At 44.7% G+C, this 15162-nt stretch overlaps 1 protein-coding gene, 1 long non-coding RNA gene and 3 pseudogenes across 2 annotated transcripts in view; 3 read left to right on the top strand and 2 right to left on the bottom strand.

Moving 5' to 3' along the window:
- The window catches only part of LARP4B (La ribonucleoprotein 4B), an 81486-nt gene extending 78755 nt beyond the window's left edge, over positions 1-2731 (bottom strand). The window contains exon 1 of the mRNA XM_070472275.1: positions 2453-2731. The gene's annotated coding sequence lies outside the window, so the exon portion shown is untranslated. The remainder of the gene's footprint in view (positions 1-2452) is intronic.
- Positions 2732-2948: 217 nt separating this feature from the next.
- LOC139036666 (uncharacterized) lies at positions 2949-7048 on the top strand. Its single transcript, XR_011489499.1, has 2 exons — positions 2949-3338; positions 3747-7048. It is a non-coding gene; the product is annotated as an uncharacterized lncRNA (long non-coding RNA).
- Positions 7049-7654: 606 nt separating this feature from the next.
- On the bottom strand, positions 7655-8214 carry LOC110131213 (glycine cleavage system H protein, mitochondrial pseudogene; annotated as a pseudogene).
- A 3384-nt stretch (positions 8215-11598) lies between these two features.
- LOC110131190 (small nuclear ribonucleoprotein G pseudogene) lies at positions 11599-12179 on the top strand (annotated as a pseudogene).
- A 2687-nt stretch (positions 12180-14866) lies between these two features.
- LOC139036829 (U6 spliceosomal RNA) lies at positions 14867-14958 on the top strand (annotated as a pseudogene).
- The last annotated feature ends 204 nt before the right edge of the window (positions 14959-15162 follow it).

The following is a 15162-nucleotide window of genomic DNA, read 5'->3' as shown; positions in this document are numbered from 1 at the left end:
CCAATTTGAAACTTGTGACTTACACATTAGGATGGAAGCAAATGAGATTTAAATATATTTATAGAGCTTTTTGCAACCTCAAGAAACCATCATAAAGATAATACAAGTTACTTAAATTAGAATACCTAGATTATAATCCTAGTTTTCACTATAGAAAGTATTAACTCCAGCAGGACACTTTGTAATAATGGTGAAAGGAGTTTGTCGGCCACTTCTTGGTGGGTAACATCAACTGCAGCTCTATCACTGTAAAAACCTCTAAGATTGTTGAAATCTATGTAGAGTAGTGGGGCTACTTTAAGGCATTGTTTATTGTTATTACCATTAAAAACATGATGTTCCCATCTTGCACTTCAGTATGTATTTTAGAATTACTTTATGATATATGAAGGCTGCTTCATTAAAAACAAGTGTTTCATGTACATGTATGGCAAAACCCACTACAATACTGTAATTAGCCTCCAACGAATAAAAATAAATGGAAAAAAAAAGTGTCTCTTTCCATAGATTTTAAACATGCATTTATGAAAATTTGTGCTTATCTGTGAAAACCGTATTAGTATGAATAAATTCTCCAAACCTCAATTTTTTAGAAGTAGAATCCCTAGGAACAGTAAATAAAATTCAAATTTTCCCTAAAGGTGCTGCCACTTAATCCCAGCTATTCTTCAACAAAACACATAAAAATGAATGCCAAGAAATTTCTGTACTCAAACTATCATCCATTCTCCCTGGCTATTACTCAAATATAGTATAACTCCTTTCTCCAAATAAATATCCTGTCCTCAGAACTTGCTTTCTTTGCCCAAATGCCTGTGATAAACTAAAAAACAAAAAATTATGTTAATAAATTGTTAGTCACCAAAAGAATATTGACAATAGTAATAAGGTAAACACCATTTCCAAATTCTAAATAAGAACAATACAACAAAATATTAAAAACAACCAACATCAACATGTTACAAATAGCCCTATGAAGCTGTTATTATTACTATCCCTCTTTCCGATATGAAGAAAGTGAAGCACCCAAAGGGTAACGTCTAATCAATAAGAAACCATGTCTATCTCTCTTCACACGCCCATTTTTTCATCTTAAAAAGTCAACTCATCAAATTTTGAAAATACAGGATGAAATGTATTTCTAAGTGTAAGTTTCAAAGCGAAGTACACAAATCAAATGTATGGTTGATTAATAAACTTGCTAATCTGATGCCTTTGATAAAGTATTCCACCACAGCAACTCAAGCAAAGTTCTATCAAGCGGTTTTGTATAGCCTGATTACAAAACTGCCTTGCAGAATATTAAATACAGAGAAAAACTGACAAGCCACAACCATTTCAATTTCTGTAAACTACCCCAACGGTAAATTAGAAGGAGCCAGGTAGGTGGGAAAGTATGCAAATTGCACACTGCACATACTGACCTCCACAGAAATGAACATCACTCTTCCCCACTGTGGTCTTTGCAAACTACAACTCAGAACCTATTTCAAAAGCATTTTATATACTTAACACAAAAAAAGAGACCAGATAAATATCACAAGAAAAACTTTAAAAGGGAGAAATAAACTTCAATGCTTATAACATTCGTCTTCACGTTGGTATTATCTTTTTTAAAAACCCTGACAGAAACGCATTTCCCTGCAGAGTTCAGGGAAATCTTCGCGTTCCTTCAGTTCTCCAAAACTTTAAGCTTCCACTTAACATTTAGGGCAAGTTACAGCGCAGCCAGGCAGAGGGTCTCGAACGCACAGGATAGCTACACTACAGAAAATCTTCTCAAGTTTCAACTTAGCCTAAATTAAAGACCACTTTACGTAGAAATGAGGGGGAAAGCAAGATGACCTGCACGGAAAGTTGCAATACAAAATTACAGTGAAGTCTGGACAAGTCTTAAGTTTGACGTTCTGATTGGACACGACTGAGAAGCAGGTGGTGAGAGACTCCTGATCTGCCCCTTCCTCAAGCACAGGGCATCTTTAGAATTTTTTCCCATTTCTTTCAGACTGTGCGTGTGCTCAAGCCTCTCAGAGGAGAGTGGGCGCGTCCCAAGCACACCCAGAGCAACAGGATTCCACTTCCTGGTCCGAGGGACCCGGGCCCTCCCCGCCCGGCCGGCCGCGATCCCGGGCCCGGGCGGAGAGCAGGGCGAGGCCGCCGCAGTGCGGGCTGGACGGCTGCGCTGCCCGGACCCAGCCCCGGCTCCCAGGACCGCGGCACGGCCCTGCCTGGACCCAGCCCTAACCGCCGCCCCGACCCGGCCCCGGCGCGCACTCAGGCCCCTCGGCCCGCGCCCCGGCCCGGCTGCGCCAGCCCGGCCCTGCCCGGCCGCGTCCTCCGGGAAGATGGCGGCCCGTGACAGGCGGGCGCGGCGCGGGTCCGAGGCGGCGGACGGGCGCGGCGCGGCGGGAGCGTGAGAGGGGAAGAGCAGCCCGCCCGCCGCCGCGCTCACCTGTCAGCGCCGCCGCCGCCGCCGCCGCCCGGCCGCCGACCGCCGCAGCCCCGGTGCCCGGCGACCGCGCCACACGCGGACGGGCTGTGAGGGAGTGGCGGGAGCAGGGGCGCGGCCGGCCCGGACGAGCGGCGGGGGTCGGAGCGGCGCGGGCTGGCGGCGGGACAGCAGCGGCTCCTTCCCGTTTCAGGCCGAAAAGGTCTCAACCTCGCGACTCCAGCGCCCCAACGCTCCTTCCCGTTCGCATGAGAACACACAGCTCCCGCTTCCGGGACCTGCCGGAAGTCCCTCCCCTCGCGCTCGCGCGCCCGCTACTCACCACTGGGTCCGCCGACAGGCTCTCGGCGCCCTTACGTCATGTCGACACGACGTCTCGATTGGCCTCGCGCGGCGCCGGGTCCGCCCCCTCCTCTAGGCCGCCGGGCGCGCGTGCCCCTGCCGGTGGCGCCTGTGATTGGTGGGGGCGCGCACGCAGGCCCGCCCCGCGCACGTAAGCCCCCGCCCCAGCCCGCGCACGCCGTCAGCTCGGCCCCCCGCCTCAAGCTGAAGGAGGCGTGTGAGCCGGGGTCCCTCACTCCGCCTCTTTCACTCAGGAACCCTAACTGCCGAAGCCAGTCACCGTAGGGCCCTGAGCCCGCCCCCGCTCTCGTCAGCAGAGGGCCGCGACCCAAGTTCCCCTAGGCCCCGGACCCCGGTTCCTGACCCTCTCACCGACATCAGACTCCGCCCCGATACTGTATGGCTGCCCGGTGGTTGGGTCAGGAAAGACCCCAAAGCGCGCTCTGGAGAAGGGGAAGGCGGCGCCTACTGCCCGTCAGCCGGCTACGTTCCCCGCGCTTTCAGAGAAAATGCCGAAGACTGGGAACGTCTTCCCAAACCCGAGCTGGTACCACCTACCCGACCCGTTCTGAGGGGAGGGGAAACAAAGTGAAGTGTGTTCATGGGTTTTAAGCCTGATTGCCGGCGTGCCTGCTGCGCCTGGCCATGCTTTGTGCAGACATGCATGCGGCCTGAAGGCTGCTCAGGGTCCCCGGTCCAGCTTCACCCGTGCACCGGCGCCTCTTAGCTCTGCTAGACACCCCCAAGGCGCGCCTCGGGCTTCGACGTCAGGACTGGGAAGATCACCTATCGACACCGGTGCCGGGCGCTGACTTTCTGCTTTGGGATACGTTGTCACACCCCCTCTTTGAGAAACTTGCCGTTTCACTAGTGCTACTTGTGGCAATGTCCCTGAGATAATCACGTAAGACAAAGTTCCTCTAAGATTCAAAGCATGTGTCAATACATATTTCAGGGAGAGAAAGTCACCTTTGGCGTTCACTTCCCAAGAGAACCTGTTGCCTACGTTGCGGAGCCCTTCTGAAGGACCTCTACATGGGACCTCGCAGACTGGGGCCCAGGAAGTCATCCCTAGGCGCGGTGATGTGGTCCTCCTTTGAAAGCCTGGGAACCCTCTGGAGTTGGCAAGTTACACCTCCATTTTGTCTGCCTGTGTCTGCGTCTGGCAGAAATTTTGATGCACAGATAAATTCCCGTACAATAGAGACTAAAGGATAGGAGAATGCTTTATATTAAAATGACGTCTCTTACTTTCCATTAATGTTATGTGATCCTTCCCGAACAATCAAAACTGGCTTTTTTTTTTTCTTGTGTGATTATCTTAACCTGTACTTCAAAAGAAGCACCCATTTTCACCTTAGGGTGTGAGGTTATATATACCACAGTGAATTTTTATGGCATTTCTACTTAGATAAGATCAATTTTTTAAAACTACTTCTCATCTAAAACAGTTACAAGTTCTACATATTCTATCCAAAAGCTGTTTCCTTTTCCCGCTTTTGGTGGTTTTGCCTGCTGTTACTTCTCTCCCAATTAGTTTTAGTAGCCTCACTGCTGGTCTCTGCTTACCCACCATTCACCATGCTAGCTTACATTTCCTTTAAAACCATCCCCCTCTGAGTCCAGACTTCTTGGTTGCCCCAGAGGGTGAAGTCCAAATTATCTTTCATGGGCTAGTAGACCCTTCACAAGCTAGCTCGCAGTCCCCTCATGTATTTTTTTCTTGCCCTAGGGTTAGATACCGTAACCTTCAAATCACATTCTTTAACAGGCTTTTTTGAAGGCCTTAGGGTAATCTCTGGGTCTGAATGTGAATGACACACAGGCTTTATACTCTATGACCCTACCATTTACTGAAAGACCAGTGTGCAATCACCCAAGTGTGCTAAGTCCTGTTAGGGAACAGAACAAAGCGAGGAGCACTAGTTCCAGAGTGTTTGCTGTTCATGAAGTTTTGAGTGGAGTGTCTTCATTCCTGAGCACTTTGGTCTTTTGGTGTCCTTCTGCTTCCACTTCTGCTAAAGTCTGGCTTATTTTTCAAGTTACACAAGTGTCAACTATTTGTATCTTTTCCTTCCAGAAAATTGATTTCCCTCCTGGGCCCTGGTAGCCCACACCACATCGCTGCTCTACCTCAAGGTCTGTGCCAAGTGCTGGGGAGATGGCCCAGGGCAGCACTGACCAGAAGACAGATGAACAGATAGCAAGGGATAAAGAGGAGTAAGGATTACCATGGTATGTGCACAGATTGCCCAGGTAGCAAGCACACAGGAGGGTCTGAAGCCAGCTTGGGAAGGAATCAAATAAAGAGATAAGTAGACCAAGGCCAAAGAGACCACAGTGGAGGGGCTGTCAACACACCTTCCAGCAGGGTGGGAGAACATGTTTGAACATGACAGAGCATGAAACCACTCTGGTAAGGTGGGTGGAAGGCATGGGAGGCTGGAGGGGTAAGCATGGTAAGAACCCCACGGGTCTTCTAAACGCTTAGGATGTTTGAATTTGGTAGTGAGTCAAGATTTTTATTAGGAGGCAAGAGGGAGCTTGTAAAAGGTTTTAAGTTCACAGAGAATCTCTGGCCCCAAAAAGTCATCCAAGTAGAAATGCAATAAGGAACTAACTTAGTCAAATTAGATGGAAGTATCAATCTGAATATGACAGTAACACATTAGAATGCATTGGGAAATAAAAGATTGCATGAGTTCTTACTAAATAGAAATAAATATGTAAGTAAAAAAAGTAATAGAGATGAGGAAGAAAAAGGGAAAGTTGTTCCTTAATAGTAAAAGACTGACTAATGAATGGAGAAGGAATTATTTTTTAAATTACCATGTTGCAACTATGGTAGCATTTATTCTGGCAAGAATCATCAATGAATGATAAAAGTCAGTGAGTAAAAGTTGTTGAGTGAAAAGCTGTGTATGCCATTTCACAGCTTTTTAGTTGCTTATTGGTTATTGATTTCAAAGGGGGAAAAGGCATTTTTCCAGTTAATCATGATGGTGTGATCACTCACCTAGAGCCAGACATCCTGGAATGTGAAGTCAAGTGGGCCTTAGGAAGCATCACTACGAACAAAGCTAGTGGAGGTGATGGAATCCCAGTTGAGCTATTTCAAATCCTAAAAGATGATGCTGTGAAAGTGCTGCACTCAGTATGTCAGCAAATTTGGAAAACTCAGCAGAGGCCACAAGACTGGAGAAGGTCAGTTTTCGTTCCAATCCCAAAGAAAGGCAATGCCAAAGAATGCTCAAACTACCGCACAATTGCACTCATCTCACATGCTAGTAAAGTAATGCTCAAAATTCTCCAAGCCGGGCTTCAGCAATACATGAATTGTGAACTTCCAGCTGTTCAAGCTGGTTTTAGAAAAAGCAGAGGAACCAGAGGTCAAATTGCCAACATCCATTGGATCATGGAAAAAGCAAGAGAGTTCCAGAAAAACATCTATTTCTGCTTTATTGACTATGCCAAAGCCTTTGACTATGTAGATCACAATAAACTGTGGAAAATTCTGAAAGAGATGGGAATACCAGACCACCTGACCTGCCTCTTGAGAAACCTGTATGCAGGTCAGGAAGCAACAGTTAGAATTGGACATGGAACAACAGACTGGTTCCCAATAGGTAAAGGAGTACGTCAAGGCTGTATATTGTCACCCTGCTTATTTAACTTATATGCAGAGTACATCATGAGAAATGCTGGGCTGGAAGAAGCACAAGCTGGAATCAAGATTGCTGGGAGAAATATCAATAACCTCAGATATGCAGATGACACCACACCTATGGCAGAAAGTGAAGAAGAACTAAAGAGCCTCTTGATGAAAGTGAAGGAGGAGAGTGAAAAAGTTGACTTAAAGCTCAACATTCAGAAAACTAAGATCATGGCATCTGGTCCCATCACTTCATGGCAAATAGATGGGGAAACAGTGGAAACTGGCTGACTATTTTGGGGGGCTCCAAAATCACTGCAGATGGTGATTGCAGCCATGAAATTAAAAGACACTCCTTGGAAGGAAAGTTATGACCAACCTAGACAGCATATTAAAAAGCAGACATTACTTTGCCAACAAAGGTCTGTCTAGTCAAGGCTATGATTTTTCCATCAGTCATGTATGGATGTGAGAGTTGGACTAAAAAGAAAGCTGAGCACCGAAGCATTGATGCTTTTGAACTGTGGTGTTGGAGAAGACTCTTTTTTTTTTAACATGATTAAGAAGTTGAATATTTTATTATTAAATTGTTTATTCTCCTGCAAGTCTGTTGCTTCACTGTCTAAAAATAGCACCAGCAAACACAGTATATTGCAAAATTAAGACAGTAATATTCTTCATTGGACACTATACAACTAACAAACTTTTCTCCACTGGCAGTTATTTCTAGTGGGAAGATCATTTTGACCCAAATACAAGAATAGCTGTAAGCAAGTTACAATGTCATATAAGGTATAAGATAACCATGTTACCCTTGAATTACATAATTTTTTTTTCCATTTATTCTTATTAGTTGGAGGCTAATTACTTTACATCATTGCAGTGGTTTTTGTCATACATTGAAATGAATTAGCCATGGATTTACATGTATTCCCCATCCCGGTCCCCCGCTCCCACCTCCCTCTCCACCCGGAATTACATAATTTTTGTAATTAGTTTTACCAGAGATAGTTTCAGGAATTCTGAATATTATAACTGGAGCCTAGCCTAAAAATCACAGGATGCTGTGGAAAAGATGCACAGTGTTTATCTGAAGGCATTAGAAAGTTAAGGGGTATTTTCTTCAGGAAACACTGTTACAAGTAGTTTCTTTTGCTAAAAGTTGCTTTTTAAATATCTATCCACCAGTAATTTAAGACAACTATGCTAGATTAAGTTGTTTCAAAGTAGTTTATTTAGGGGTTCCATTTTCATTCCTCAATAGATTTTATGTATTTCTCATATGCTTCTTCACTCATTAGTTCATCTAGTTCTGAAGGGTTACTGAATGTCATCTTGATCAGCCAACCATCTTCATAACAAGACTTGTTGACAAGTCCTGGATTTTCTGCTAGAGCTTTATTAATTTCAGTTACTTCTCCTGATAGAGGAGAATAGAGTTCACTAGCAGCTTTCACACTTTCCAAAGCACCAAACTCCTTTTGTTTGTTCAACTTTGTCCCAACTTCAGGCAGACTACAGTAAGTAACATCTCCCAAAGCTTCCTGTGAAAATTGCTGATTCCCACTGTTCCAACACCGTTTTCTGTTGTTACCCATTAGTGTTTTTCTGTGAATTTCCGCACCGACAGCAGAGCAGGGCCGGTGCACAGCGCCCAGACGGCACCAGCCCACAGTCCCCAGGGCCGCGGCGAGCAGGGCGCGCTGGGTGCGGAGATGGCACAAAGGCTGCCGACCTCGGCCCGCAGGCTCTGCACCTCTTGCAGCACCATGTTCGCACGGGTGCAGATGGTCTCCGCGGCACCTACAGCACCCCAGGCTGCAGGGGCGGGAGAAGACTCTTGAGAGTCCCTTGGGTCACAAGGAGATGCAACCAGTCCATCCTAAAGGATATCAGCCCTGGGTGTTCATTGGTAGGACTAATGTTGAAGCTGAAATTCCAATACTTTGGTCAACTGATGCGAAGGGCTGATTCATCTGAAAAGACCCTGATGCTGGGAAAGCTTGAGGGCAGGAGGAGAAGGGGACGACAGAGGAGGAGATGGTTGGATGGCATCACCAACTCAATGGACATGAGTTTGGGTAAACTCTGGGAGTTGGTGATGGACAGGGAGGCCTGACATACTGTGGTTCATGGGGTCGCGAAGAGTCGGACATGGCTGAGTGACTGAACTGAACTGAACAGTGGATAAAAATGATGGACCCCATCTTAACTGAGGGGTGAAAGTTGGCATCTCCTGTAATGGTGCCCTGCTGACATCACGTGATTTTGGTTACGTCATATTCCAGTCAAGCCACAAACTAACCATGATGGATAATCACAAACTCAAACTGAGGACATTCTACAAAACTGTCAGTCTTCAAAAATATGAAGGCCGAGGACTTCCTTGGCAGTCCCTGGTTAGGACTTCACACTTTTGTGGTGGAAAGCTAGGGTTCAACCCCTGATCCAGAAACTAAGATCCCACAAGCCTCATGGTGTGGCCATAAAAGGAAGTGGATGGTTGAGGAACTTTTCAACATTTAAGGAGACTAAGGAGACCTGGCAACTAAATGTAATGTATGATCCCAGACTAAATCCTTAATCAGAATAAAATTTACTATAGAGATCATAATTAGACTCTCAATATGAAGTCTTCCAATCTTACAATCAAGGTTCAATTTTCCAAATTGGATTTATTTTTAAATTGTTTTATGGCTCAGTAAGAAGACGTCTTTGATCTTAGAAGATATAAACTGATGTATTTAGAGGTAAGGAATCAAGACATCTGCAAGTTTCTGTCAAATAGTTCAGTGGAATACACACTTACACAGAAAGAGAATACAACAGAACCTTAACTGGTGAACTAGATGTGGGATATGTAAGTGTTTGCAACTTGCCTGTAGAAATGAGGCTCATCAAGCAGAGAGTTTTGCTTTGAGATATATTTGTTGTTTTTTAGTGCTCAGTTGTGTCTGACTCTTTGCAGTCCCATGGACTGTAGCCCACCAGGCTCTATCCAGGGAATTCTCCAGGCAAGAATACTGGAGTGGGTAACCATTCCCTTCTCCAGGGGATCTTCCCCACCCAAATCTGGGTCTCCTGCATTGCAGGCAGATTCTTTACCATCTGAGCCACCAGGGAAGCCCTTAGAGATATACACTGAAGTATTTATGAATGACACTGTATTATGTATATCTAGCATTTGATTCTAAACCGTCTAAAGGAAGGTGGTCAGCAGGAATACATAAGAAATAATGGGACAAGCTAGTGTGTTGAAAATTGTTGAAAGCTGGTGATGGATACATGGGGCTCATGAAACTCTTCTCCCTACTTTTGAATATGTTTTTAAATTCCTCATGATAATAAAAATATGGTGATAAAATGGAGGGTTTCAATTCATTACAAATATTCCATGAGCACATGTGGCCCAAAAAGCAGTCAGAGAGGAGGACTGCATTTCCCAGGATGTTCCACAGCCCTCCCTCAGAAGGAACAATAGGGCCAAAGCTCTGGCTCTGGAAACAAGAGTCCGGGAGGATGGGGCAGAGTTGTGTCCACAGGTGCCAGCCCTCAGGGGGAGAAGGCCTGAGGGCCTTCAGGGGAGATGAATTTTGGCAACAGGAGCCGTATCTAGAGCGAGTTTCTGAGGAATGTTTCTGTGTAGCATACTTTGTAACACCCCGGAGCCAGTTCCTAGTAGAGACCTAGTAGATGCTTCTGTAGTTGGATTGTGTTTTCCTTTGAAAGTAGCTCTGTTCTCAGCCAAGGGTGCTTCCTGTGACAGCGGCTTAAATTCCTACTATTTTTGGCAATATCTTCTGGGATAGTTGACCTACATAGTCCTGTGTGCACTGAGGTGAATGTGTCACTCCAGGCCTCAGAAAAGATGGCGTTTTCACTATGATTGCTGCCTGCCTGTCACTCTCATTGAAAGCAAGATGAGTAGATGAATCATGAGAGATGTCCCCGTTTGGATATTTCAGGCAAAGAACTAGACTTAAGAAGCATGTTGTTTTTATTAGATTGAGAAAGTTTTAACTTCCTGGAGACCTGGCAAAGTGCACATTCTCGTCAGCCCCACATCCATGTCCCTCAGAGGCATTCCTCTAAGGAGAGAGAAGGTTGCTGTCTCGACACCCTTGTCTCCAGAGTTCTAGACTGTGTGTGGCTACCACCAGACGCTGCCCTGTGCTCTTCCCTGTGGCACTCCTGGCTTCCTTGGCCCATCTCCCCCAGGCTGGAGTTGGCCCCACACACTCTAGGATGGAATGTGAATGCCAGGGGTACTGTGGTGGGTTCTCAGGAGTCTCCTGAGAAGCGTGCCTCTCACTCCCACCCCTGCCCCAGGCTCCTCTGAGGAGGACCCCTCAGTACTTTAAGAGCTGGGCAGCTCCTGTTGCTGCCTAGTGGTGATGAGCTGTCAGGGTCAAGGGAGGGAGCCTCTAAACACCACCTGGAGGGGCCTGAGGTTTCCGTCCTGGATCCTGAACTGACTGGAGTTTCCTGAGCACACTAAGCCACTCCACCTCCGTGTGTTTCCCTTCTGAGACTCCCCTCTTCCTTTCAGCTGGTTGTCTTCCACAGTTTCCACGACTCAGCTCAGACCCTTTGACCCCTCCAGGAAACCTTGTCTGAATACCTGCCCCAGCCCCTCCCCAGGGTATCAGGGCCATCCACAGCTCTGCATCACAGTTCCTGCTGCATTGATTAGGAGCACCAGTATGTGTGGCCGTTTATCTCCTCCTTAGGAACTTCGCAAACGCAGGAACTTCATTCATCCTCGTTGTTCATCATTTGTAGATATCTGCTGAACTGAACTCATTCCAGCTCTGCGAGCTCACCCACCAGCCTCTGGCAGGTTTTTGTCCTTTCTCAGTGAGCTGCTCTGACACCATTCACCACAGTAAGTCCAGCGGGCTTGGAATCCTTATCATTTGCACTCCCCCCCCACCCAGATTCCATGGTAATAGCAATTTTTGTTTCCTTGTTTATTTGTTTTGATATCATAACCTTTGGAGAAGGAAATGGCAACCCATTCCAGTATTCTTGCCTGGAGAATTCCATGGACAGAGGAGCCTGGCAGTTTGCAGTCCATGGGGTTGCAAATAGTCAGACATGACTGAGTGACTTAACACAACAACCATCATAACCTTAAATACCATATACTACAGTTGTGTGACTGAGTATTTTCCACACATCAGCATTTTCCTCTGGATATATTTTAGTCACTTTGATCAGACTTGGGAGGCTGTTTCCTTGACTCGATTAGCACAACACTTAAGTCTCATCAGAAACACAGCCATCACCTTCAGACACAGAACACCAGGCCTGCTGCTGTAGCCTGAGGGACAAGTGAAGTTCCATTTGGAGGCATCTTTGAACTTACTGAGTAGACCTCATGAGCAAAGCTCACCCTCCCAAGTTGAAGAAACTTATAGACCAGACGTTATCACCAAAATTAAATGGTGGCAGACATGTCCAAGGAATATTGCGGGGATTTGACCCTTTATGAAATTTGTGATAGATAACTGTGGAGGTTGCAACTGGTGGGCAACACAACAGTACTGGGATGGTGACAATACAAGGGAATAGCGTCACCATGTTAGAAGCCTGGGAAGAAGTACAAACAATGGCTATGTCACCAGAGAAATCAACAGCATGCATCCCCTCTCCATGCTTCACTATGAGAAAAATTGACTCGTGTACATTTTCTTACTGAACTTTTTTGTTAAATAAGCTTTCATAATAGTCATCAAAAAAAAAAAAACAAAAACAAAAACACAGCAGGCACCACAGTTGGAGCTGCCACCAAGAAAGTAAGTCTAAACCAGTGTATGTCCATTCTTTTCACCTTCGGTTTCTAAGGGTAACATCTTCTGACCTTGTCCCCTGACTCTGGGTGTATTGCCCTGTTTGAATACATAATCTCCACACATTTGTTAACGTGAACAAATATGCAACACCTACACACATAAAGACAAATATGCATCTCAAATTTTTCATTATGTCAGATGTTTCAATTTATCTTTTTCTTTGGAAGTATCTCCTCACATTTAGGATTAGAATATTTCTCTAACAACCAAGTTTCATCGAAGTCCTAGTGAAATAGCCATTGTCTTACATATGGGAAAAGTGAGCTAATATAGGGTTTTCACGCTTTTGAAAAAAAAAAAACCAAGACCCATAATAAGAAATACATTTTATAGTACAGGCCATTATGCACATGTGCACATGTGTGCACACACACACACACACACACATACATACACATGAAGCCAAAGTTTCGAAATATTGTTAATGATGGCACACCTTTGTGAATGTACTTAATGCCACAGATTGTACACTTAAAAATGATTAAAATGGTAAATTCTATGTTATACATAATTTACCACAGTTTTCTTAAAGTTTTATGAGATAATATTTACCCTTACTTTATGCCATTTTAGTTGATCTCTTCTATTTTTGTTAATTCTAATCATCATCCTTTAAGTTGATTTAAGACTCACTGTGATCACAGCTGGCTGGTGAAACGCTGACCTGAGGACCTGGAAGCTGAACTTGTTCACTCCATTTTCATACAGTTTACTGGACTCATGGCTTTTCCAAGTCATTTGAAATAGCTGCTGCTCCAGTGTTCCTTCCTGGAGAACCCCATGGATGGAGGAGCCTGGTGGGTTACAGTCCATGGGGTTGCAAAGAGTTGGACATGACTGAGAAACTTTAATTATTACTATTCAGTTCAGTCACTCAGTCATGTCCAACTCTTTGTGACCCCATGAACCGCAGCACACCAGGCCTCCCTGTCCATCACCAACTCCCGGAGCCTACCCAAACTCATGTCCAATGAATCGGTGATGCCATCCAACCATCTTATCCTCTGTCATCCCCTTCTCCTCCTGCCCTCAATCTTTCCCAGCATCAGGGTCTTTTCAGATGAATCAGCCCTTTACATCAGGTGACCAAAGTATTGGAGTTTCAGCTTCAACATTAGTCCTTCCAATGAATATTTAGGACTGATTTCCTTTAGGATGGACTGGTTGGATCTCTTTGCAGTCCAAGGGACTCTCAAGAGTCTTCTCCAACACCACAGTTCAAAAGCATCAATTCTTCGGTGCTCAGGTTTCTTCACAGTCCAACTCTCACATCCATACATGACTACTGGAAAAACCATAGCCTTGACTAGATGGACCTTTGTAATTATTACTATTAACAAAAAGGAGCGAGTAAAATCAAGCTAGCAACTCCCTGTATATGTGTGTATGAAACTGAACTGAAAATGGAAACATTCACTCAGTGGTGTCCAACTCTCTGTGACCCTGTGAACTATAGCCCATCAGGCTCCTCTGGGATTTTCCAGGCAAGAATATTAAGTGCATTGCCACTTCCTTTTCCAGAGGGTTTTCCCCACCCAGATCTCCTGCACTGCAGGCAGATTCTTTGCAGTCTGAGCCACCAGGGAAGTCCATGTGTGTGTAAGTCACTATTTTTGAAGGCCAAGTTTGGGGCCATGTTTAGAAAATATGATGTAATTGTATAAATTATATCTTAACTTGAAAATCTTCCCTTCCTTAATTTGACGTCTGTAAGTATGTGATCCTGTTGATTACTATTTTTATCTTTAGCACTAGAGATTATAAATGCTGAAGGCATCTTCAGGGTTCAGAGAGTTAACAGAAACATGGGAACTGGCTGGGGTGACATAAGGGAGTTTGCCCAGCATGGAGGCACTCAGAGTCCATTAAAAACAAACACGCAAACTGCTGTGTCCACGGGGTCTTTATGTAACCTGCAGCCTGTGTTTGAGATCTCACTTACACACAGTTGTTTCATGGTTGTTTGACCATGAAAGCCAAGAAGGGGAAAGAAGTAGTAGGTTCAGGGAGTGACCGTGGAGTGATAGGAGAGACTTTTAAGAAGCAGAAGACTTGAGTACACAGAATGGGAGCGTAGCAAACATCACAGCAGTGTACTGAATTGTTGCAATCCTGCTTTTGGATCTGTAATATTAATACTGATGAGGGTGTTATTTGTAGTTCCTATCAGTAATGTAGAATTTTATTCCAGCACTCCATAGTGCTTTTATATAATACTAGTAATTATGACTGCCATGTCTTTACCATTTTGAATGTATAAGATGTTTTCCACTGCACAGTCTCATATCCCTAAAATGACAGTGGAATGTCAATTACCATCATTTCCACTGTATAGATAAGGAAAGGGAACCCAGAGATGTAATCTGCCAGCAAGTGGAAACCCAGACCTCCAGACTCTACATTTTCCACCACCCCATACTGTGTTCTACGTCTCTGTCCACAGAACAGAGGTCCAATCATGCAAATCTCACATCTCACTTGGTGGAAATTTTTTCTGCTATACCTTACCTAATGTGGCAAAGTGGAAGACAAATAACTTTCTATATAAAGAAGCAATCCAACTTGCACTTGCTTCAGCAGCACATATACTAAAATTGGAATGATACAGAGAAGCTTTGCCCGAGGATGACATGCAAATTCATGAAGCATTCCATATATTTAGGACCTACTGTATACCACAGGGAACTCTGCCCAATAATCTGAAATGACCTATATGGAAAAGGAATCTAGAAGGGAGTCAGTATATGCATATGTACAACCAATTCACTTTGTTGTATACCTGAAATTAACATTACAGTGTAATCAACTATACTCCAATAAAATTTTTTAAAAACCTACTGAAAATTGTTATAAAAAAAAAGAAA

The sequence above is a fragment of the Odocoileus virginianus genome, chromosome 9 (assembly GCF_023699985.2).
Source record: "Odocoileus virginianus isolate 20LAN1187 ecotype Illinois chromosome 9, Ovbor_1.2, whole genome shotgun sequence".
Lineage (NCBI taxonomy): Eukaryota > Metazoa > Chordata > Mammalia > Artiodactyla > Cervidae > Odocoileus > Odocoileus virginianus.
This window is presented reverse-complemented; position numbering and strand designations above follow the sequence as displayed.